The 26,266-nt window shown below is 37.7% G+C and overlaps 1 long non-coding RNA gene across 2 annotated transcripts; it reads right to left on the bottom strand.

Annotated features, from left to right (window-relative positions):
• Window positions 1–490: 490 nt before the first annotated feature.
• On the bottom strand, window positions 491–11,576 carry LOC107601330 (uncharacterized). Of its 2 annotated transcripts, none has more exons than XR_001610912.1 (3): window positions 11,483–11,576; window positions 7,792–7,824; window positions 491–610 (listed from the first exon to the last, which is right to left on the bottom strand). It is a non-coding gene; the product is annotated as an uncharacterized lncRNA (long non-coding RNA). The 2 variants fall into 2 exon arrangements; XR_001610913.1 differs by lacking the exon at window positions 11,483–11,576 and adding an exon at window positions 11,079–11,172.
• Window positions 11,577–26,266: the final 14,690 nt, after the last annotated feature.

Below are 26,266 nucleotides of genomic sequence, written 5' to 3'. Positions count from 1 at the left end.
TTATAGGAGCAAAGGAAGCAAAGTTTCCTTACTTTAGCTAAGGAAAACCAGTCTCCTCTTGGTTTATATAAAAATCCTCTGACATTTTTCTTTACAAATCCTCGGTTTGTACTTCTAATTCATGACCGGCATTTTGTTTTGTTCTCTCTCCGCATTCGTCACTAATCACGCAATGCCGACGTCCTACGTCATCCGCCGGAACGGCTTCCGTGTATGACAGATAACGGAAGTGAGAAAAAAGTATTTATTACGTTTGAAATATGGATATTTGTCGAACAAAAACGCATGGATTCACTACAGGAGGCCTTTAAGACTAAGACTAAATCAAAAATGCCAGTAAAAATTAACATTGCCCTGGACTTTACACATCTGGTTCCTCCAAGAACAAGGTTGAGAAATACTCATCTAAAAACCAATCCCTCTCCTCTTCAAGTAGGTGAGCTGTATAATGATACATTTTGCCACTGAAAGACAGGAACTTTGAAAATATATGGGACAACTTACGGTTGAGTCCAATGTCATGATAGGTGAGAATGACCGGTCTGTTGCCTTTAGGAGTCCCTCTCAAAGTCACATGAAGGACACCGTGAGGAGTCTCAATGTCATGCTCCTGCAACCAATCAGAAGATGACATGTGAATTAATAATAGAAGTGCAAAGGTGTCAACAGTTTAAGCATAGAGCTGTTTGAAATCATTCCTGCAATGTCTGCATGAAAACACAGACTGAAAGGTTTACATAAGGGGCCTTTAAACTTATTCTTTGTAAGGAAATATCTGCTCATCCAGTCAAATAACATCTCTAAATCAGGTAATAATTAACTCAAGGGTTTCTTTTAGCCTGTTCCCAAAAAACAATGCAGGTCAACGTCTGATTCAATCACCGCCTTGTGTTTCGCTGTGGTGTAGGTTTTGGCCCACCCTTGATGTTGTTTGTTGTTGCACATCACCACAACCACCACCACAGCATTATACATCAAAGTAAAAAAATCTGTCGCCTTGGATGAAATGGACAGCTCAGCTACAACACGACACAAACAGGATGAGGCTTGAACCACAAGAATGAGGTGAGAGGCTAACAGCACTACTTAAGGACTCCTAAGGCCAAAAGAGCAGCAGGTCCGGCTCTAATCTCATTCCACACACAGCATGAGGACCATAAGAACCAAAAGCAGCTCTGACCTGCACTGGAGGAGACGGACACGGTTTTGATGCAAACCTGCAGACTCCACAAACTTATATAAACACAAGGCTATAGTGACCTTAACCGAAGACGCAGCATGCATGTTTGTATATATAAGAAGAAAACCATCTCTCTCTAATGTAGTGTAGAATAGTGATGTCTTAAGCAGAAGATCTAGAAATCATTCTAGCAGCTGACACCTGAAGCAAACCACACAGCACCCACTAAAGGCAGCAGATTTAAAAATAGACGAGGCGGTTATGTTTGTGCACACACATACTGCTCTCCCTGACATCTCATGTTAGGTGACTGTTGTGTGATGTCTTGATGCACCGTTCAAACAGTCTCCAGAAACAGGTGTTTCTACAGTGCTGCCATTTCTACACTGGACGTGAGCGGCACACTGTGACATGACAAAACCTGCTCACTCCCCTTTATAATCAAAGCGGTCTACAATGGAAACAGCCGTTGGAGGACACCCAGTTTCAATTTGACACTGCACAACTACTCGTCCATCTGAAATAAAACCGTTTTGTCTGAAAAAAGCATTTGTGAACTGACTGCTATGCATTTTTTATGTTTCTATACCTCTCGTTGTGAGGCTAAATGCTTGTAGCTTCTGGCCGATTAAATCATGGTCGGTAACATTTTGGAAAGGTTTTGAAAAAAATCTCTTATGCTCACTGAGGTTGAATTTATTTGATCAAAAACAGATAGTAATAGTAAAAACACTAATATTCCAAAATATTATTATGATTAATAAAAATAAAAATTATTCCTGTGTTGCAAAGCTGCATTTTCTGCATCATTACTCCAGTCTCAAGTGTCATATGATCCTTCAGAAGTTTCTTATTATTATAAATGATGAAAACCGTTGTGCTGCCTCATATATATATTTATATTTTTTTATTTTTTTTCCAGGATAATTTGCATAGAAAATTCTAAAGAGTAGGACTATTTTGAAATGGAAATCTTTTGCAACATTATAAACGTCTTTAATGCAACTTTTGATCGATTTAATGCATCCTTTCTAAATAAAAGTATTAATTACTTGAACAAAAATGTATGCATGTAATACAAACATTGTATAAAATTGTTTTGCTACTCTGAAATTATAGTTTATCAAACAGGACAGTCACTCTTTTGTATAACCAAGAAAATTAAATCACAAGTCATAAGTACTTAAAACAGCAACAATATAATCACTTCTGACACTGCATGGTCACTTGCTATTGGTCTTTTTCCTCTTAATCCAAGAACCTACAGCAACAATAAGACTCCGTTACCAAGACAACACCACACCACAGCAGCCAACCAGCAGCAGCAGGACAGAAATGGAAAAGCAGGCAGCGCGGATCAAGCTAAAGGTAGATGTGCCTGAGGGCAGCTCAGAAACGTGTCAGGGATCTGTCAGAGACGGCAGTGCTCTGATACGGATGGAAGAAAGAGAACAAGGTGAACTTGATAAAGAGGTTGGCAGCAGTAAAAAGTTCAAATCTCATCCGAACACAAGTACCTGTCTTCTGTTTGTCTGTAAACAGCGGAGACAAAAGCAGCTATTAAGATAGGGAAGTTACTACACCTGTGCAGTGCACACAAATTCTGCAAGATATTTTTCAAAGGTCTGTTCAAAAGTAAAACAGTAAAGATGTGATTTAAATGGTAAAATGTGACAATCCTGAAGTTACTGTCTACATAACCAAGTAAATTAATTTTAGTAACTGAAGATGAATGTGGCTTTGTAAAAAGTCAATATAACAAAAACAAAAACTTATTGCAGCATCATGCACTGCTAAAAAGCAAAGTTATTTAAACCCCTTAACTGTCACCATCCCACCTGTGGGACACTTGGCGTTTTTTTGTTGTTGTTGTCCTTTTTCTCTATCAAATCTTTTAGTAATCATCATAAATAGGGATGCACCGAAATGAAAATTCTTGGCCGAAGCCGAAACCAAACAAAATGAAACACTGGGCCGAAGGCCGAATACGGTTTTTCGTGTGTTTTTTTTTTCACCATTGCATAAATTAAATAGCCAAAATGTGACAAACCTTAGGTCTGTATTCCAAAGTGTTCATAAATTACAACAATTTAAGTTGGGATAGTGCACTTTCATGCCTATTTAAAAAAATGGGGGGTGACAGTTAAGGGGTTAAAGGGCACATATTATGCAAAATTCACATTCACATATTGTTTGGACATAAATGTGTGTTGGCAGTGTTTGTACACAACCACCCTGTAATGATAAAAATCCACACGCTCCTTTTTTTTTATCTCCATATATCATTAGCAGTGTCTCAGAGCAAGCCGATCACAGAATCTGTAAAGTGTGACATCTCATTTGATGTCACACTGTAAAGTGAGACAAAGGCCTCCCTTTGACACTTACAGACACATGAAAGCACATGACGGCACACACATATGTAAACAACCATCAGACAAAAGGCAGATAACGCCCATCATTCACCCACACTACCTACAACACGACTCAAACTCCATCAGCACTCATGCACAAACCTGAGAGCGTGAGCAGATCACGTCTGCAAAGTTCCTGCTGCTGCTTCGGAGGGAAAGCAACAGGCTACTCTGACACAAAACACAGTCTTTCTGTTAACACTCACCACACCGCTCACTGCACAGGAACCCTGGTTGATGTCCAGCACTGCCGTCATGTTTCATCCAGCGATCACAGAACAGACGCTTTCTCCGGTTCCCTCTTCTCACTCTCCTCAGAGAGAGGGGCGGTGGCACGAGGTAAGGGAGGGCACAGACGCGATTAACAGAAGCAAGACCGACGGCTTTGAACTCCCACCAGTAACAAATTATAGCCTTTTCCCCTCTCAATAGAAGCCGACATTGGTAAAATGAGAGGATAAAAGAGAGATCCAAAGCAAAGCAGATGTATAAATGCCTGGAGAGTGTGTTTGAGAGAGAGGAGGGCACTCAAGCTGCTCTAATTGGATTTACAGGGTCAGGTGGAGGGGGTGGGGTGTGTAAATCTCTGCTTTTGTTTCGGCGGGTGAGTTGATAAGGGTGATTTACTGGGAAATGTAATTAATAGAAGTGGATAAATCCATCCAAAAGTGAATGCAACATGCGGTAACATCCAAGTTGCTGTTGCCATAGCGACAGGCATGGACAACTCCATGTGGTGACAAAACATGCATGAATATTTCCAAATGTCTATTGTGGTTCAAGATAGAAAATGTGAAAGGAAAGGATATTCGAGGCTCTGCTGTGGGAAATGTGATCGTCTGCAACAGTGTAATCCTAAACTTAACCTCTTCTGATTTTACTGTCCGGAGAGCGCAGCCTGGCTGCAGCGCTGGGGAAATGTGAGGAAGAAAAAGGAAGCGGTGCTTTCAATTTAACCAAGGCAAGACAAGATGACAAGGAGATACTACAGAGCTGAATATCTCAAGCATATCTGTTCTGCTGTTGGATAACCTCAGAGATTGTGCATTAGTATACAATACCATTTCTGGCTTGCTTTCCTACTATTACCAAAAATATTCTGCAACCATACTGTGGATCAGAATCATGAAAAATTAATGGCATGAAAGCAATTAAACTCCAGTTCAAAGTCAAAGGTACCAAGGGTAAAAAGAACATGTTGGGCCACTCAAGGACATTCACACATTTGCTTATAAGCCACTCTTGCTGTGTGCTTAGGGTCATTGTCCTGTAGGAAGCTGAACCTTCTGCCCAGTCTGAGGTTCTGAATGCTCTGGACTGGGTTTTCATTAAGGTTATTTCTATATTTTGGTGCATTGAGCTTTTCTTCTACTCTGACGAGTCCCTCAGTCCCTGCCGCTGAAAAACAGCCCCACAGCATGAGGCTGCTACCAGCACACTTTACTTTTGGTATGGTACTCTGCGCAGTGCCTTGTTTCCTTCAAACATGATGCTTGGAATTGAGGTTCATCAGACCAGAGTTCATCAGAAATAGGCCTTTAAGACAATTAAACAAACCACCATCATTAAATATTCCATCATTTCCTTCGTACCTAATGAAATCATATCACATTCTGTGATGCATAATCTTTGAACTGTCTGAATTATAAAAACTGACAAAAAGCATGTGAACTGCTACAAAAGCCATGAGGATCCCAAGCACACAAAGATAAAACCTGCATAATAATGTTGAAGTTATCTATTATATAAGTGGCAGTGAGATTCTTCCCTGATCTTTGAACATACCTACCGTTAATATGAGCATAACCCAGAAACACAGGTTAACCCTTGACATTTTAGACGGTGTAACCTTGTCCCAGGATGCACCTGAAGTTCTGATGGATGAGAGAGTGGGTGAAGGGGAACAAGGATTTCCCTGCGATTGCGATGTGTGAAGAAAGCCCCCCGTGCAGCGGCCCACGCATGTACACCCCAGTACTGGAACACACCCCTGATCAGTGTAATTGTATGCAAGCGCGTGTGCTTGAGAGAGGCCACATCAAGCAGCAGGTGTATCCTGCCACAGCAGCAGTTGAGGATGCTCCAAATCTGCTACGCTGTCAGAGATGAGAGAGGCAGAGGGTTTTGATCTCAGATATTAAAATGTCAGCTCGGTCTCTACACTGTCTGACAACTATAAAAAAAATGTTAAAAGAGAATACAATACACCTCACGACCCACAGAGGGCAGTGTGTATCTCCACAATCCTGTCTAACTGCTTCACAAAAATGTCTATGGAGTCAAGCATACTTGAAAACACAACAATTTGTTAACATTAGTTAATGCCATAGTTATGAACAAAGACTACCAAAAATAAATAAATATATATATTTTGGCTGTGGCTGAAAGACTACATAGGCCTGATTCTGATCCTGAATACTGACTGGCCAAAATCAATATACTAAAATACACAGTACTAATATAAATATAAATATATATATATACACTGTATACACACACACATATATATATACTTTTTATTTTTTATTTATTTTTTAAATATTAGTGCTGTGTATTTTAGCATGATATTAATTTTGGCCAGTCAGTATTCAAGGTATAAATATAAATATATATTATACTATATATTAAACTTCAAGAGACTATATCTTGTGATGAAGTAGGTCTGCTTAATCTTAATCATGTTTCTTTTGGTCAATACTGAGATCGCAATTATATATAAAAATAAATCAGGAAGAATAATAAATTATAAATAAAAATAAATCAGGAAGGATGAAAGTGCACTGTGGTAAAGGAAAAGGGTGAGCTGGATTTAAAACAAAAACGACAAAACTTTTCACTTAATTATCCTGTTTCATAATCGTTGGAAGCCAAAACCGTAATTGACAATCAAATTTGATTAAATCGTGCAAACCTAAAAGGAAGTAAAAATGTTATGATGAAAATTTACAACAAACAAAATAAAATATTAAGGTGACAAATTATGTAGTAACTGTGAAAAAAGCACAAAGTGCAGTCTATCATACTTTATATCACCAGCTTTGTGAATTACATAACTGCTGCTAGAGATTAACTCTGTAAGTAACCTGTAACCATGTTTTTGTGTTTACAAACAATAGAGAGAGTAAACAACGGTTGCATACAGCAAATTTGATGGTAATGAGAGTAAATGGTCATCCCTTGTGTCTGTCCTTTTCCGGCAGAGTGAGCGTCATGCCTGAATAAACACATCCGCTGCCCCGTGTGCCATCTGACCCAATGCCATACCCCTACAGAACCAATGCTGCACCATCACACTTTAATCAGCCAGACACAGAAAAACAAGCCTGCATAGTTAATAATGCTGCCAGAAGACCAAACAGCATCATTTAGCTAAAGTTGCTCATTTGACAAAAAAATTAAAATAAATCTGAAACATACAGAACAAACCAAACAGATATAAACAACCATCAAACATAATGTTTTTTTGTGTGTGTGTCTGAGAACAGCTTGACTGTTATATGTATTTACACTGCCCTCTTCAGGAGGAGCCCAACAGGTGTCAGTTTACATCATCCACAGAGCCCATTCACACACCGTCACCATAGCAACTGCTCAGCCTAATGATATTAGCATGCCAAGAACTATAAACGCTAAAAAAATAGTAATGTCATCAGGCATTATGGGGCTTCAAGGAACCATTAAGGCTGGACTCTTCAGGCAGTTGTATAGTTTCTTGATTGAGTTCCTCTAGCTCACTCATATAGTATAGTGGTTTCCTCTTTATCCCATTGCAGGAGTTCAGAGACGTTACATTATGTAATAGTTCAAGTCATCCTGTTGCATAGTTACCAGCTCTAGTAGAAATCCAATAGAAAAGAAGGGGGGAAATAATAGTGGAATAAACGTATGATAATGAAGTGTGCTTACATCCCCGAGTCAAATCTTGCTCTTCAGCAAATAACACAATTGTGTACATGACTTGCTCTCCTCCAGCTCAACTCACCACCCACAAACCCTCCCACACACCCACAGCACAACAAAGAGACACCAGAGTGAATTTCACTGCTCAACAGTGAAGTACAGGTCAAGAATCTTTCACCATCACACAGCGCTGGGAAATAAACCAGCGGCACAGGAAGAGTAGATTAATGACTGCGGGTGAACGCTTCAGGAGGTCATATGCAGTACATACAGGCCTAATGACCACAAGAGACTCACCTGACAATCAAAGTCCTGGAAGTTCTGTCCATTCTGTGTGGAAAGAGAGAGAAAGAGATCAGCTGAAAGTGTTAAGCATGCAATGTTAAAATACCAGGTCATGCAAGACACAATGGCCCATGTTATACCTGACATTGACCACATAATTATATTCTGTTAAAGAAAGGACAAATAACAGTGCTGCGAGATAATTTATCTCCTGCCTGAATTGTCGTGCCTGAGTTTGCATGTAGGAGTTACCCAAAATTAATTTCAACATTTTTTTTGAACAATTTACTTTATAAAATAAATAAATAAAAATGAAATGTATACATTTTAAATATTTCAAAATCAAAGCTACTTTGCGCATACATTCCAGAGAGGGCATGTTTTGTAATCTGCTGTAGTTTTTTTACTTATGTAAATAACTGAAATTTGTATGTACAGAATAGTGCTGCCAAACGATTAATCGCACCCAAAATAAAAGTTTTTGTTTGCATAATATATGTATGTGTGCTGGGTATGTTTATTATGTATATATAAATACACACACATGCATGTATATACTGTATTTCAGAAAAAATATGTTTAGTTTATATATTACATATATTTATTTATAATATAAATTATATGAATATAAATATAGACATGTAAATACAAATTCAAAATATATACTGTATGTGTGTGTATTTATATATACACATAATATATATACACTAGGGATGTAACGATTCAGTCAACTCACGATTCGATTCACGATTTTTTTAACAAAATGAGATTTAAGACAAATTATAAATTAAATGTGTCCTTTTATTATTGCTTGGACAAAATACTGTACATTTCTTTGTGAAATTGAAAATAGCACTTGCAAATTATAGCTCTTTTGTTGGTTTTGATTGCTTCTATTTTCCTCATTTGTTAGTCGCTTTTAGGGCTGTCAAAATGGCTGAAAAACTAAATACGAATTTTTTGCTTAAATATGATAAAAATTCAAATTATATTCAAATTTAAAATGCATAATTTCAGTTAGGGTAAAGAAAAGCTTTTGGCTTCTCTCCTGAGGCCACAAGAGAACACATCGAGCATAAAATTACATGAAAAAAAGTGCATAATGTTTAAAATAATGTTTATAAACTAATTATAATTAATTAAGTTGCTTAAACAACTTAACTTAAACAAAACAGCATGTATGTATGCATAGTTTAATACAAAGGGCCGAAAACCAATCACACAGAGTACATTTTTCATTTAAAAACATGAGTTGCAGTGGGATGGGGAAAAAACCCACCATAAAGTCTCGAGATATGTTTTTTTCAAAGTTGAACTTGCATTAATTTTACATGGCTTTCTAAACATGCGGCTCTCTTGTGCGAGACGCGAGTGCAATGGTGATAGATGTCCCTCTAGAAAATGTGCAAAATATGCGTTCTGTGTGAACGGCTTGGTTTCAGTTTTGACAAACAAGATCTTTGTTTGACAGCCCTAGTCACTTTGGATAAAAGCGTTCGCTAATTAACAAAATTTAAATATAAGTAATAATAAAAAATATAATAAAATAATAAAAAATAAACCATAAAAGTCTGACGTATCAATTATGTTGCTCAAGAAAAAAAAAAAAAAAAAAACACATGCAAACTTTTTTTCGTTCCAAATTAAAATAAACAACAACTATTATGTCAGGCTTTACAGAGCCTTATTAAGCAAACATGGAAGTATGCATACTTTATAAAGTACACACATGAATAAGCTCTTGTTCTTGAGGTTTTTCTAACAACTGCTCATTTCAGGCTCTGTTTGATGCTGGTGATACCAGCGGCTGTGAGATTAGGACCTGATGACATTACACATCATCTCTCTGATCTCACTGCTTCGGTACAGCTCGGTATCCAAGGGTAACGGGCCCTGAGACGAGCGCCTTGAGGAGCCCGGGTACAAATTCAAAATATATACTGTATGTGTGTGTATTTATATATACACATAATATATATACACTAGGGATGTAACGATTCAGTCAACTCACGATTCGATTCACGATTTTTTTAACAAAATGAGATTTAAGACAAATTATAAATTAAATGTGTCCTTTTATTATTGCTTGGACAAAATACTGTACATTTCTTTGTGAAATTGAAAATAGCACTTGCAAATTATAGCTCTTTTGTTGGTTTTGATTGCTTCTATTTTCCTCATTTGTTAGTCGCTTTTAGGGCTGTCAAAATGGCTGAAAAACTAAATACGAATTTTTTGCTTAAATATGATAAAAATTCAAATTATATTCAAATTTAAAATGCATAATTTCAGTTAGGGTAAAGAAAAGCTTTTGGCTTCTCTCCTGAGGCCACAAGAGAACACATCGAGCATAAAATTACATGAAAAAAAGTGCATAATGTTTAAAATAATGTTTATAAACTAATTATAATTAATTAAGTTGCTTAAACAACTTAACTTAAACAAAACAGCATGTATGTATGCATAGTTTAATACAAAGGGCCGAAAACCAATCACACAGAGTACATTTTTCATTTAAAAACATGAGTTGCAGTGGGATGGGGAAAAAACCCACCATAAAGTCTCGAGATATGTTTTTTTCAAAGTTGAACTTGCATTAATTTTACATGGCTTTCTAAACATGCGGCTCTCTTGTGCGAGACGCGAGTGCAATGGTGATAGATGTCCCTCTAGAAAATGTGCAAAATATGCGTTCTGTGTGAACGGCTTGGTTTCAGTTTTGACAAACAAGATCTTTGTTTGACAGCCCTAGTCACTTTGGATAAAAGCGTTCGCTAATTAACAAAATTTAAATATAAGTAATAATAAAAAATATAATAAAATAATAAAAAATAAACCATAAAAGTCTGACGTATCAATTATGTTGCTCAAGAAAAAAAAAAAAAAAAAAACACATGCAAACTTTTTTTCGTTCCAAATTAAAATAAACAACAACTATTATGTCAGGCTTTACAGAGCCTTATTAAGCAAACATGGAAGTATGCATACTTTATAAAGTACACACATGAATAAGCTCTTGTTCTTGAGGTTTTTCTAACAACTGCTCATTTCAGGCTCTGTTTGATGCTGGTGATACCAGCGGCTGTGAGATTAGGACCTGATGACATTACACATCATCTCTCTGATCTCACTGCTTCGGTACAGCTCGGTATCCAAGGGTAACGGGCCCTGAGACGAGCGCCTTGAGGAGCCCGGGATCGAGTCAGAGTGAGAGAACTGGAGTGGAGGGGTGAGACATAGTTAAAGACAGAGAGGGGAAGCACTGGCGTTCACAACCAGATGAATGTGTGCAAACTCACCTTGTTTGTCAAGAGGGGTTTGATCTCAGTCAACTGCACATCCTGTAACTCATCCATCCTCAAACCTGACAGCTGCCCGTCACTTCAGAGAGAGATAGAGACATTACAGATATGGATTAGTACATCATTACAGTCAGCACTGACTTATTGACCAACAGGGAACATGGCTCAGCATGCCAAATGCTTATGAATACAGAATTACAGTAAACAGGGCACAGAGAGAGAGAGAGAATTGATGTTTAACATCCCGCCTAATAACCACCGCCAAACCCCCATTGTCCTTGTTAACCGAATTCAGATGAGCTCATCAGAGTGAGAGAACTGGAGTGGAGGGGTGAGATGTAGTTAAAGACAGAGAGGGGAAGCACTGGCGTTCACAACCAGATGAATGTGTGCAAACTCACCTTGTTTGTCAAGAGGGGTTTGATCTCAGTCAACTGCACATCCTGTAACTCATCCATCCTCAAACCTGACAGCTGCCCGTCACTTCAGAGAGAGATAGAGACATTACAGATATGGATTAGTACATCATTACAGTCAGCACTGACTTATTGACCAACAGGGAACATGGCTCAGCATGCCAAATGCTCATGAATACAGAATTACAGTAAACAGGGCACAGAGAGAGAGAGAGAATTGATGTTTAACATCCCGCCTAATAACCACCGCCAAACCCCCATTGTCCTTGTTAACCGAATTCAGATGAGCTCATGTTTAATTCATGGTTTAACTCTCTGCGGCCATTCTGAAGGTCAATGCATGCAACTGTTTCAGGAAGGGCATTGTATAGGCTTATGTCAGCCTTATAATGGCGCTGGGTGACTTACTGAAGCTTGGTGTTGCTGAAATAAAGGTTTTGTGTCTTCTGAGCTGCTCTCCATCCGGGATCAAATGTGCTACTGCATTTTAGGGCAGAACGCAAGCATGCAAATGCAGATATGAATGTTTGGCCAATACATTAAAAGCACACAGTCCCTTTGGGTCGTACTTGAGATAAAATGGCATCGGAAACTGATTTTACTGCTGTAACGTGACTAATTTCCTAGTAAAATGGATTTTCAATAAGAAAAAAAAAAAACATGTTGGGTATCCACTGGGAATGAATTGGATCATAAAAAGTGGGCAAATCCTACTAGAATGGGCCATCACAGCTTATATATTGTATATTAAGGTTGAGAATATAATGCGTTCAGAGACATTTTGAAAGGCAACAGCACATTAGAATTTGAATTTACATACTATTGTTTGAAAGTTTGGGGTCTGAACGCACAACTGTTTTCAACATTAACACAAAATGTTTCTTGAGCAGCAAAGCAGCATATTATACTGATTTCTGAAGGATCATGTGACACTGAAGACTGGAGTACTGATGCTGAAAATTCAGCTTTACATCATAGGAATAAATTACATTTTAAAATATATTCAAATAGAAAACTTATTTTAAATAACAATATTTCACAATATTATTGGTTTTAACTGTATTTTTAATCAAATAAATTACATTTTGCATATGAGACTTCTTTCAAAAACATTAAAATCAATCAATCAAACTACAAACTTTGGTAGTGTGGAATGTTTTTCTTACTTTTTAGATCTGAAACCACCCGATCACCTTCCCTTCTTGCAAGACTGCTGTGCTTTGAGAAAAAGGGAAGGACTTGCTGACCCAAGACTGTGTTAATGTTCTGTACACCTTGTGCTACAATGCCCAGGTGTCTGCTTCTCCGTTTAAAGGCTTTGGCCACCTGTAATGACTTGGCATTCAGTAAAATCTCTCTGCTACCCTAAATCACATGCATGCCAGGTCATGTGGATTAATTTTGCTTACAGTAAGTTCCCCTGGACCTTGACTGACTGTCTGTAGTGGTGAGGATGCGAGAGGAGAGGATGTAAGGTGAACACTGGTCTGCGGCTGGCGTCCGCGGGAGGGCTGACAAGTGTTGACAAGGTCACAGTCAGACAGAAGGCCACGTGTGTGTGTTAGATGGATTAGCGGAGTTACTCAGAGGGAAAAAGTCGATCTGTCAGTGTGTAGGCTCAGTGATCTGTCAAAAGACGAGAGACAGCCTTATGCTTATAAGTTTCCAAATTTAATTTTTTTGTTGTTCTCCCACCCTTGATGTTCTTCAGTGCTTTACCATTACTAATTTTGCTTACAGTAAGTTCCCCTGGACCTTGACTGACTGTCTGTAGTGGTGAGGATGCGAGAGGAGAGGATGTAAGGTGAACACTGGTCTGCGGCTGGCGTCCGCGGGAGGGCTGACAAATGTTGACAAGGTCACAGTCAGAGACAGAAGGCCACGTGTGTGTGTTAGATGGATTAGCGGAGTTACTCAGAGGGAAAAAGTCGATCTGTCAGTGTGTAGGCTCAGTGATCTGTCAAAAGACGAGAGACAGCCTTATGCTTATAAGTTTCCAAATTTAATTTTTTTGTTGTTCTCCCACCCTTGATGTTCTTCAGTGCTTTACCATTATGGCTTTTTGAGAACAGGATGAACACATCTAGCATCTTCTCCTGAATCAATGGAAACGGAGTGTACTATTTTGGGAGGAGAGCTGCCAGATGAGCTGCTTCAGAGCACTGACTGTTCTTATGTAACAAATCATTTTCCTGTGAAATGTAATATAATGTGCTCTTTTCATTGTGTTTGTTATAGAAAACATGCCAATAGTAATATTTCATTTGAATATGAATGGCAGAGTGCTGGACGTGAACAGATTTCTGCCAGGGCTGGTTGGAATGATGATATATAAATCATACTATTTTGTGTATGTCGCAGTTACTTAGGAGTGTGTGATGCGTCATCCACCATAATTTCATAATTGTTTTAACAATGCTTGTTCTAACATCGAGTATGACAGCCAAACAAAACCATGCCTTGAGAATGCATGCTCTCACTGCTTAATGCAGCTTATTTTAATGCCGTTCAAGTCCTCAAAAAGCAAGACATACAAGGCCATTTACCTCATGAGTTTTGTCTTATATTTATATCAAATGATAAAGTTAAAGGAATAGTTCACCCAAAAATGAAAATTCTATCATTAATTACTCACCCTCACATCGTTCCAAACCTGTAAGACCTTTGTTCATCTTCTGAACACAAATTAAGATATTTTCAATGAAATCCGAGAGCTTTCTGACCCTGCATAGACAGCAACGCAACTACCATGTTCAAGGCCCAGAAAGATAGTAAGGACATTGTTAAAATAGTCCATGTGACATCAGTTGTTCTTAATTTTATGATGTCCTTACTAACTTTCAAGGCCTTGAATGTGGTAGTTCTGCTGCGGTCTATGCAGGCTCAGAATGCTCTCGGATTTTATAAATAAATCTTAATTTGTGTTCAGAAGATGAATAAAGGTCTTACGGGTTTGGAACGACATGAGGGTGAGTAATGACAGAATTGTAATTTTTGGGTAAGTTATCCTTTTAAGCAATATCAGAAGCCGTTTTCCCGAATAAGCAAAATTGACCTATCGGTAAGCCCCACCCCCCTTAGTTACTGTTGCGAACTCTGACAAGTTTTGCTAACTGTATTACAATGACAGCGGTTTTACAAATTTTGGACACAGAAGGACCACCATTCAAGTGGGACTTAAATATGCCATGGAGGGATATACAAAAGAAATATTGTGGGTATTAATTTGGAAGCAAAGGTTTACAGATCACAATGCAAGCAGAAGTCGTCTCATGTTATGGTCATCACTATCGTGGATGAAAAATCCTGGATCAACACTGTTCATGTACCGCAGGGTAAGATTATATTAATTTACATTTATCCAGTTTAATATGATGAGACAGTGAAATGTAGACCTTCGTTTATGTGTTTTTGCCCTACACTGTACAAGACGCAAGAACAGTTCGCTACTTAAGGTTTGTACACTAGCATAGACTCACTAACTTTAACGATAGCTAATTTTAGCCAGAGATACATTGCTGAAGCACAAGATGACATTAACGTTCTGCTTGAGCAGATGAAAATTGTAACTTAATGAGAGTATGACAACCAGAAAATTAACATTTTTGTCTTCATTGGGAATGGGGGTAAATGCTTGGGGACAATTTGCTCTGTTTTGTTTGGATTTAGGATATAGAATAAAATACATTTCATTGCCCATCCTCTCAGGATATCTGGAATCAGTGTTACAAGGACCCCAGGCACATCGTATTTCCATTTTTGAAGCATAAACCCCAAAAAAACGATGCGAGCTTCGGATCTTCCAATGTTTCTCAATGGCGCTGAAACCTACAGATGTCCGAGTTCCGCTCCACGTGCAACTGATACTCGACTGCCATTGGCTCATCTGCTTTCGAGGGAAGGGGCTTACCGATAGGTCAATTACGAATGTCACACTGATTTTATAAAACAGCTAAATAACAATTCAATAAGTATTGTCAATATTTTGTGTTCTATTTTGTCAAATAAAATTTCCAAATGAAACCACAGCAAAACTGTTATGCATCTCTGTGCAACAAACACATATTGTAGCAGTGCTTTTTGAATAAAGTTAAATGATTGATTCAATGACCAAACGGATCAGTCATTTGAACAAATAATTTGAATGAATGACTCAATGACTAACTCATTAAAGGGGTCATATGACTTTGCTAAAAAAAGAACATTATTTTGAGTATTTGGTGTAATGAAACGTGTTGATGTGGTTTAAGGTAAAAAAAAAAAAAAAACATTATTTTCCACATACTGTACATGATTGTTTTTCCTCTATGCCCCACCTTTCTGAAATGCGTCAATTTTTGCCAAGCTCATCGTTCTGAAAAGCGAGGTGTGCTCTGATTGGCCAGCTATCCAGTGCGTTGTGATTGGCCGAATACCTCAAGCGTGTGACGGAAATGTTGCATCCAGTAGCTCACTGCACAGTAGCTCACTGCAGGACAGATGGAGGTGCCGGTGCGCTCACTTACTCCTAAAATACTCGTCATTTTTGGTCATACAGATAAGAGAGTAATACAATCTTTTGAATCTGTAAAGACTCTACGTTTATTTGTGTGCACTCACAATAACAACAAAACACGCTTTTGTAAAATAATGAACGCAAACAGGATGCGCTTTCTACCGTCTCGGTCTCTGTGAACTTGAGCGCGAAACTCCGTGTATATCTTTGCCTCACCAGGGCTCCAGACTCATTCTTGCCACTGGTCACTCTTTTGCAACTAACTTTCTCAGATGGTCGCACAAGCACATGATTTGGTTGCAATATTTTTTATTTATTTATTTTGCGCATTAATCAATGCACGCTGGTTAACTTTTATCATAGTTTATAGTTATATGGAAACGAAAGTGATAAACATTCAACCCATTCTTTTTCATCAGTAGTATTATTTGTGATTTGAATTTTGTGTACGGGAGTTCCTCTTTTGCTATGTTATAAGCCGGGCTTCGGATGCTTTCACTTTCGAATTCGCGATCTTGTTGTCACTTTTTAAACACTTCACTTTTTAAGACTAAAACTAAAACAAAAGATGGATTAATTGTTATTCTTAATTAAAAAGCACAACAACAATAAACGGTAAGATAGGCTACAATGACAAACTAGCTTACAAAACGATTAACAAAAACGAATAAGATGAGGCAAGGCATACACCACATGCTGTATTATATACCGACTAATAAATTACAGAACGTTTAGCAAACACTGAGGAACCAAATAGAAAATAAATAAATAAAAGAGAGACTCCATAGCATAACGTGAGGTAAACAGCAACGATAACAAGCTTTTCAAAATGAAAACAAAAAGTTAAACTAAACTTGCTGTCGGTGACAGTGCTTGCATGTTTTTTCCCCACAAGAATACCAACATGTTCACCTTCTCTGGTTTAAGAAGCGGTCTTTTACTTTACTCTAGCTTGAAAACCTTTCCTCAATATTTGCGTAATTTTTGCTGCGCGCACCTGCTGACGCGGCGAGTATAAACCACTCTACACTTGAAGCGCTGTGCAGTTCAAACGTGTAGCGCGGTTTTCGTTATGCCTTCAGTTTCGTTTGCCATTTGATGTTTCTCATGAAAACAGAGATTGACTGGATGCGCCATTAACAAAATCGCCTGTGCATTAATTTGAAATATAACTATATAAAAATTTTGCGACCTCTAAAAAAAATTTGTCACACCAGCAGAAAAAATGGTCGCAAAATGCGACTATTTGGTCGCAGTCTGGAGCCCTGCTTACATATATTAAAAATATATCTATAGTAGGGCTGTGCAATTAATCGAAATTTCGATTTCAGCCTCCAACGATTATGAAAATACAATAGAGGGATAGAACTATTATTGCGCCACATTCCGCCCCCTTTCCAGCGGTGCACTTTCGTTCCTCCATAAGAGCCCAATTTCACGTGCAGATCAGTAAAATCATGTAACGTGACTTTTGCAAAATGGGACGTGCTTGATTTATTGAAGTATATTAGATTTATTCATGTTTTTAAAAGCGTGAAAGAGAACTTGCGCTTCCTTAGGAGGTTTTCTGTGTAATTTATGCGCTCAGAGACGGAACCGAACACGGACATGTAAAGTCATCTTTTAGCTCAAGGTTCGCACCTAAATGGTCAACTACACGCAAAAATGTGTTAAAATGCGGCGCTTCGTGATTATTCGTGTAAACCTTTCTCGGTCATGTAATAAATGAACGTAAAGAGTTGAGAATGAAAATGCACATGTAACAGTAAATTGGATCCGTGCGGCTTTTAAAGTGACAGCGGGTTATATTCCTGCTGCGACTGTGTGCTTAATATTAATCAAACAACAAAAAACCAATTCAAAATCACACACTGCTCTTAAGTGAAGGACTTTTATAGCTTTAATAAGAAACAAGGAAAGTTTCATTCTTAAAGTGAGGACTATGCTCTTTTATTTCACATTTGATTATTCATTTCTGTAGTAGGCGCTTAACTGCTTGAGCCTTGCATTAAAATCCCTTTTTATTCTATTGTATTTGTCCTTTGCTTGTTTTTTTATTACTGACAGTTTAATTATTTTCAATAATTTTGAGGACTTTGTTTGTTCGTTACAAATAGTTACCCAATAATCTGCTGTGGTATTGAGAATTGTGAAATTTCACTGGTCTCTACAATGTAGATGTCATAGCAACCTTATTTACAAGAAATATATATTTGATATGCATCACTATCTTTAAATATATAAAAATTATCTTAACATTGCACAAATCAACACTCTCTACGTTTAAAAAAAAAAATTTGTAGAGTTCTAAACTAATGCACTGTCTTCACACTCACAGTAGCCTATCTCACGCACACACCTTTAGTCAGACCATGCTGCATGCACACAGACATTCATTTTAGACACACATTTTAGCACTGCCCCTCAATTTAATCAATAAAATAGCTTAATCGCTGAAGAGCTACATTCTTTCTCAACAAGAAGCTGGTAACATCATCGTTTCTGAAAAGCAATTAAAGCCACAGCTTCACTGTTAATAGAGAAACACGGCAAAACAGTGGTAATTCATACATACATACACGGCCTCTCTCTCTCATAAATGAACACTTGATGAATTACACTTTTCTGAGAATAGAATATTGAAGTGGAGATCGCTAAACGGCAAGCTTACCGGTGTTTTCAGAAAGCAAGCGCGTTTATCCACAGTGGAGAGAGAGCACCTGCACATGGTTGCCAGGTTGACAAAGATAAGTAGCACGTTTAGCAGATATTTCCGTATTGCGCAAGTGGGATCTCGGTTTCGGGGATTACGTCTCTTTATATCAGGCAACCTCAGTTGTGTTCCTCTGCGGCCAGATTAAAACCTTGTTGTAGCCTATATATTATGCTCTATTCATTATTTTTTAGAAACCTTGCACTTTTCTACTCCGTTTTGTAATCTTGAATTCAAAGTAAGCGCGGTCCACTGCAGTGCACGTGCCACGATATTGATACAGGGCCAGCTGTATTGATACTTGTATTGTCAGATCTCTGTGACGATACATCGTCGTATCGAACACCGCACTAGTGCACATGTAACTTCACTATGATCTATTTTTGTCCAGCTAATTTGGATTCATTTACTGAAGTTGTGCTTTCCAGTAGAAGAATACTTATGGTTCTACAGGCTGTGTGTGAAACGCTAATTACAGGCCATTGGTGAATGTGTGTGGGTTCAGGTCATAGAAAACAACTGAAGGGCTCCTTTCTTGCTTAACTGCTTGACTAGCGACTCTCTGAATACATCACGTAATCAGCGGAAAGAAAAATATCCTTCCGCTCTTCTCTTCCATTCAAGAGCCTTTCAGTTTTCCATTCCAACTGTAATTTACTCTTATAATTAGTAATGACGTTATAGGATTGTGAAGTAGAGAGATAATTGCAGTTTTAAGAGTATAATAGTTAAGAGAAATCATGAAGCCAAATGTTCGGAGGCTCTCTGGTTTCTAATTTTAACTGTCGTCCAATAAGCTAAATGAACTAAAAGGTCATTGGCCCCAATTATCAGCACTGTGAACAATTACGTTAAAATGCCAAATAATTCTAACTTTGTGAAACCTCTATTATGACCAAAGTGCTGGTCTCTTTCCATTAATTTCAGACTTGTCTAAAGTCCATTTGTGCTTGAGATAGAAACAGCGTAACTTTATTCTGTAGATGAACAGCTCGAAAGTAAAGCTGGCATTTCAAACGGAGATTGAGGCAGTATATAGGTTATGATTCACGCCATGTCATATATAATCAGTGTGCTGTGATTATGCCCTGATGCTGTGAAATGGCTAAGATTTTATTAAATAAACAAACTGTATGAGCTGAGTGACACGCGGCATTGTGTTCACTTGCGCACCTTCAGCTCATGATTTGTTATTTGGCAGTAAATGCAGGGCCCTTGATTTCCGCAACCTCAAAAAAAAAAAAAAAAACCCTGGACGGAATCATGGAATCCAGTCATAAAAATGGAATAGAAACCTTGCACTTTTCTACTCCGTTTTGTAATCTTGAATTCAAAGTAAGCGCGGTCCACTGCAGTGCACGTGCCACGATATTGATACAGGGCCAGCTGTATTGATACTTGTATTGTCAGATCTCTGTGACGATACATCGTCGTATCGAACACCGCACTAGTGCACATGTAACTTCACTATGATCTATTTTTGTCCAGCTAATTTGGATTCATTTACTGAAGTTGTGCTTTCCAGTAGAAGAATACTTATGGTTCTACAGGCTGTGTGTGAAACGCTAATTACAGGCCATTGGTGAATGTGTGTGGGTTCAGGTCATAGAAAACAACTGAAGGGCTCCTTTCTTGCTTAACTGCTTGACTAGCGACTCTCTGAATACATCACGTAATCAGCGGAAAGAAAAATATCCTTCCGCTCTTCTCTTCCATTCAAGAGCCTTTCAGTTTTCCATTCCAACTGTAATTTACTCTTATAATTAGTAATGACGTTATAGGATTGTGAAGTAGAGAGATAATTGCAGTTTTAAGAGTATAATAGTTAAGAGAAATCATGAAGCCAAATGTTCGGAGGCTCTCTGGTTTCTAATTTTAACTGTCGTCCAATAAGCTAAATGAACTAAAAGGTCATTGGCCCCAATTATCAGCACTGTGAACAATTACGTTAAAATGCCAAATAATTCTAACTTTGTGAAACCTCTATTATGACCAAAGTGCTGGTCTCTTTCCATTAATTTCAGACTTGTCTAAAGTCCATTTGTGCTTGAGATAGAAACAGCGTAACTTTATTCTGTAGATGAACAGCTCGAAAGTAAAGCTGGCATTTCAAACGGAGATTGAGGCAGTATATAGGTTATGATTCACGCCATGTCATATATAATCAGTGTGCTGTGATTATGCCCTGATGCTGTGAAATGGCTAAGATTTTATTAAATAAACAAACTGTATGAGCTGAGTGACACGCGGCATTGTGTTCACTTGCGCACCTTCAGCTCATGATTTGTTATTTGGCAGTAAATGCAGGGCCCTTGATTTCCGCAACCTCAAAAAAAAAAAAAAAAACCCTGGACGGAATCATGGAATCCAGTCATAAAAATGGAATTTACTGTATAACGCGCAATGTCACGGAATTTGGTACATTTTGTATGGATTTATGAAAAGTAGGTCAGAACACTTAAATCAAAACACGATATACTGTACTAGTGTCAGTGAATATTAAGCTGCAAATATACCATTCAAATAGGCAGGTCCTGCATGTCTTTGTGAATGAACGGCACAGACGCACAGTTTCGTTTAGGCTACTGCCATGCACAGCCGCACACACGCGTTTAACAGACGGCCGCGAACACCGAACTGAATCCTCTTCTGAATCCTCTGAACAGACACATACACATAAAATTATGACAAAATACCCATCTCGACAATCATTCAGGTAAATGCAGTCAGTTATGTCTCAAGTGAATAAAAAAAGCTGAGAAAGAAATCGGATGTGATGTGTATCATTATATCAGATCCGTGCATCTATAAATAGCTACTGCTGCTGTCATTAATGATCATCAAACAACAAAACAGCTGTGATAAAAATCTATAAATTATACAGTGAACACTATGCAGTGTTATTTTCCCTAATTATTACATTTCTGTATTTGAATACTACCAACCTTATTTTATTTGTAACATATTTTGTTGTATTTATCTATGCTTGTAATTTGTGTATTTATTCTTATTTTTACTAGCTGTTCTCTTGTCTCTCATGTTTAAACTTTCTTAGTTAATCTAATAGTATTTGCTGTGGTATCAAAGAGGTACTTCGCTTTAAGTAATAAATGGAAAGCAAGTTAAAATGAAATATTTTTCTTTTCTTGCTGATCCGAAAAATGATCTGATCGGTGCGTCAAAAACCGTAATGTGATCCGAACTGTGAGATTTGTGATCCGTTGAACCACTAGCAATAAGCATTGTGCTTTGGTACTTTTAATATGAAACAAAGTCTCAGATTTCAATTGTATTGCAGTATTCAAACAATAAATGCTGTTTTGGTGCTGTTTAATGTGGAGTGACGGGGCAGGTCATTCCAACAGGAGGGAACATTTCATTTAAAAGTCAGAGAAAGTGATTTTGTGCCTCTTTGGGATGGCACAATAAAGCGCCATTCACTTGCAGAACGCAAGCTTCTAGAGGGCACATAAGTCTGAAATAATGAATTTAGGTAAAGGGATGCAGAGCCAGTGGTGGTTTTGTAGGCAAACATCAATGCCTTGAATTTTATGCGAGCAGCTATTGGTAGCCAGTGCAAATTGATAAAAAGAGGTGTGACGTGCATTCTATTTCGCTCATTAAAAAGTAATCTTTCATATATTAAAATTCATATTTTGATATATATCCAAAATAATCAATATTAAATCGAATCGGTAATCGAATCGAAAGCTTGTGACTGAGAATCGAATTGTGAAATTTGTGTCAAAACCCAGTCCTACACTCTAAAAAATGCTGGGTTAAATTCAACCCAGTGCTGGGTAAAATAGGGACAAACCCAATTGCAGAGTGTAATAGATAGATAGAACGAAAGAAAAAAACGATAGATAGAACAACAGATAGAATGATAGATAGAACGATAGATAGAATGATAGAACAATATATAGAACGTTAGACAGAATGATAGAACGATAGATAGATAGAACGAGAGAATGATAGATAGAACGTTAGATAAATAGAACGATAGAACAACAGACCGGCCGACAGACAGATTTTCTGTGCACTCAACAAAATCACCCTAATTTTCGATTCATTCTTCGAAATAGCCACAGCAATTTAAGTCATCTGGTAAAATTACTGTTGCAATATATACAGCACAGAGGAAAAGTTACATATCAAAATGTATCCCCCCCCCCCATTTCTACATTATACAGCATCGCAAAAATGACATAGGAACAATATAGATATCCAAAATACCTCTTCTGTCTCGACTTCAAACTCAAGCTATTGGTTGCCATGTCAGACCACTCTTGGTCTTTCCCAGATTAAAAACCTAAGTGCCTGGAGCTGGTGATTTAATCTCCCAACATCCCAGACAGAACCGACCTGCTCCAGCAACTACATCGTTACTATGACTACGGATGTTGTCATCAACAAGTGAGCAGAGGATATTCATGGGCAGAATCATAGGGCAATTTCAGATGCACAAATGAGAAGCTTTAAAATACGGAATAAATTAAAGAACAAAGAAAGATCCATTTAAAAGCAAATACAAAGCTAAACTATGCATAAGGTTTGCTGGCTTGGTTATTAGATGTATTCACAGAATAAATGCAGGGCCCTTGATTTCCGCAACCTCAAAAAAAAAAAAAAAACCCTGGACGGAATCATGGAATCCAGTCATAAAAATGGAATTTACTGTATAACGCGCAATGTCACGGAATTTGGTACATTTTGTATGGATTTATGAAAAGTAGGTCAGAACACTTAAATCAAAACACGATATACTGTACTAGTGTCAGTGAATATTAAGCTGCAAATATACCATTCAAATAGGCAGGTCCTGCATGTCTTTGTGAATGAACGGCACAGACGCACAGTTTCGTTTAGGCTACTGCACACATAATTAAACACATGTGACACTCATAGTGTTTCAGTCTCTGCAGCCTCACTATACGAGTACATGAACACATGAACAATCTTCTCTGAGAGTCACTTAATGAGCATTTTACCATTCCTTTTGAGTAAAACTATCAGATAGATAGAACGTTAGATAGATAGATAGATAGATAGATAGATAGATAGATAGATAGTAGGGCTGGGTAAAAAAAAAAAATCGATATCTCGATATTTAATCGATTACCATTTTTACGGAACGATATCGATTCTTAAATCCCAAGAATTGATTAGTCTAGCCTGTTTTCAGTTAATGGACGGAACGTTGAAGGGCACTTCCCATCCAATATATTGCAATAAGTAGTGGTTAAACGGATCGTAGTTGATTCGTGATCCATACGGACCAAGCCCCACGGTTCGGCACGCATGTGACCCGCGGATTAATTGCAAAATTTAACCATAATAGAGTATAAGTTTATCATTTGTTCGTATTTACACAAGTGAATTTTAAACAATTACAGAGAGAAAAGGTGAAAGGGAACTCGATTCGTTACTCACGCGCTCTTCTCTACATGCACAGCCGCACACACGCGTTTAACAGACGGCCGCGAACACCGAACTGAATCCTCTTCTGAATCCTCTGAACAGACACATACACATAAAATTATGACAAAATACCCATCTCGACAATCATTCAGGTAAATGCAGTCAGTTATGTCTCAAGTGAATAAAAAAAGCTGAGAAAGAAATCGGATGTGATGTGTATCATTATATCAGATCCGTGCATCTATAAATAGCTACTGCTGCTGTCATTAATGATCATCAAACAACAAAACAGCTGTGATAAAAATCTATAAATTATACAGTGAACACTATGCAGTGTTATTTTCCCTAATTATTACATTTCTGTATTTGAATACTACCAACCTTATTTTATTTGTAACATATTTTGTTGTATTTATCTATGCTTGTAATTTGTGTATTTATTCTTATTTTTACTAGCCGGCCGACAGACAGACAGACAGATTTTCTCCCAACATCCCAGACAGAACCGACCTGCTCCAGCAACTACATCGTTACTATGACTACGGATGTTGTCATCAACAAGTGAGCAGAGGATATTCATGGGCAGAATCATGGGGCAATTTCAGATGCACAAATGAGAAGCTTTAAAATACGGAATAAATTAAAGAACAAAGAAAGATCCATTTAAAAGCAAATACAAAGCTAAACTATGCATAAGGTTTGCTGGCTTGGTTATTAGATGTATTCACAGAAAACAAACAAACAAAAGAATATGTTGACCCATATCCTACATAGTATGATGCTCAGAAATGCAAACAAAGCCTGATTAATGCATTAAAATAAACTAAAGCAAACAAAATGCACTAACCAACAGTGTACGTATTAGCTGCACTAATCTGTCTGCGCTCTAATCAGCTCACGGAGAAACGGAAATCTCACCCTTCAACAGCGGATTTGAGTTGATGGGAGTTTAACATGCTTTGGGTTCTTACGCAAGATTTGAATTGAAATGGACCTGATTCAATTTCAAATGGAGTCAGCTCAATCAGAAAGAAAGGTATTTTCACCCACTCGCTCCACATCAGGAAAGGGATGTTCACCCAAAAATTTAATTATTTTCCTCACTCTCATGCCGTTTCAAATATGACTGACTTCCTTAAGAATTTACCTTAAACCCATACACTGAAAAATATAGCCAGAATATTCTTCAATAAAATAACATAAAATTGCCTTGCACCTTAAGAAACAGGATAGAGAGACAACAGGGTTTCGATTTTTTATTTTTGAATTGAGAATTTCTACGTCTTCATTAACACTCAACATGAACTGTTTTTCTCCATGACCTGCTACAACACTTGTTAACAATGGCTCGAGTAGAGAAACTACTAGCGTCAAGAGAAAATTGGTTTGAACATCTGCCTTTTTCTCAAGTCCATGTCCATCAGCTCCACCCATTTGATTATTAGCATGCTCAAGCCCACCTATTTGCCATCACCACAACCAGCTTATAATTCATCAAGAGGAGAGGGAATGGCAGTAATTACTCCATCCTTCTCCAACAGTATCTCTAAGCATACCAACATCATTATCATTATGACCATCACTGTGATCCATCATAGCAAAATTACCACCACCGCCTTCATATTTCTCAGCTGGCTGGCCATGAGCTACATCAACACTACATCTTCAACAGATAAACTGTGACCTGTTTATACAGTAGATGTTGTTTGATGGGTGTAAAAAAACAAGCTGACCTAGACTTGACATTACTCTTGTTCTGCTGTAAAGGCTTATTTTAATATGAATTCGATAAGGGTTATGAAATATGACTCAGCTATTTCATTTTAGCAAATTGCAGCTCAGTTACAAAATCTACCAAGTTGCCTCACTGCTTACAGTCCACATCAACTTCAACAGGGGCGTCCAAACTAAAATGAAGGAAACCATACAAATATGCACAGGAGATTCAAATCGTGATTCGTTTTAATACGGATGACAAGAATAAAGACACAATATAAACATATGACAGAAATTCTGGGTCAAATATTAAGCTTTTATTTTAAACTTTGTAACCAATGCTTTTCTCTACTAAATTACTAATATTTACAATCATTTCAGTGTTTCCCCTAGGTTTATGGCTTGGGGGGGGGGGGGGGGGGGC

The sequence above is a fragment of the Sinocyclocheilus grahami genome, unplaced genomic scaffold, assembly GCF_001515645.1.
Source record: "Sinocyclocheilus grahami isolate Dianchi unplaced genomic scaffold, SAMN03320097.WGS_v1.1 scaffold303.1, whole genome shotgun sequence".
Classification (NCBI taxonomy): Eukaryota; Metazoa; Chordata; class Actinopteri; order Cypriniformes; family Cyprinidae; genus Sinocyclocheilus; species Sinocyclocheilus grahami.
Note: the sequence above shows the minus strand (reverse complement) of the source record. Positions and strands in the feature narration are given on the sequence as shown.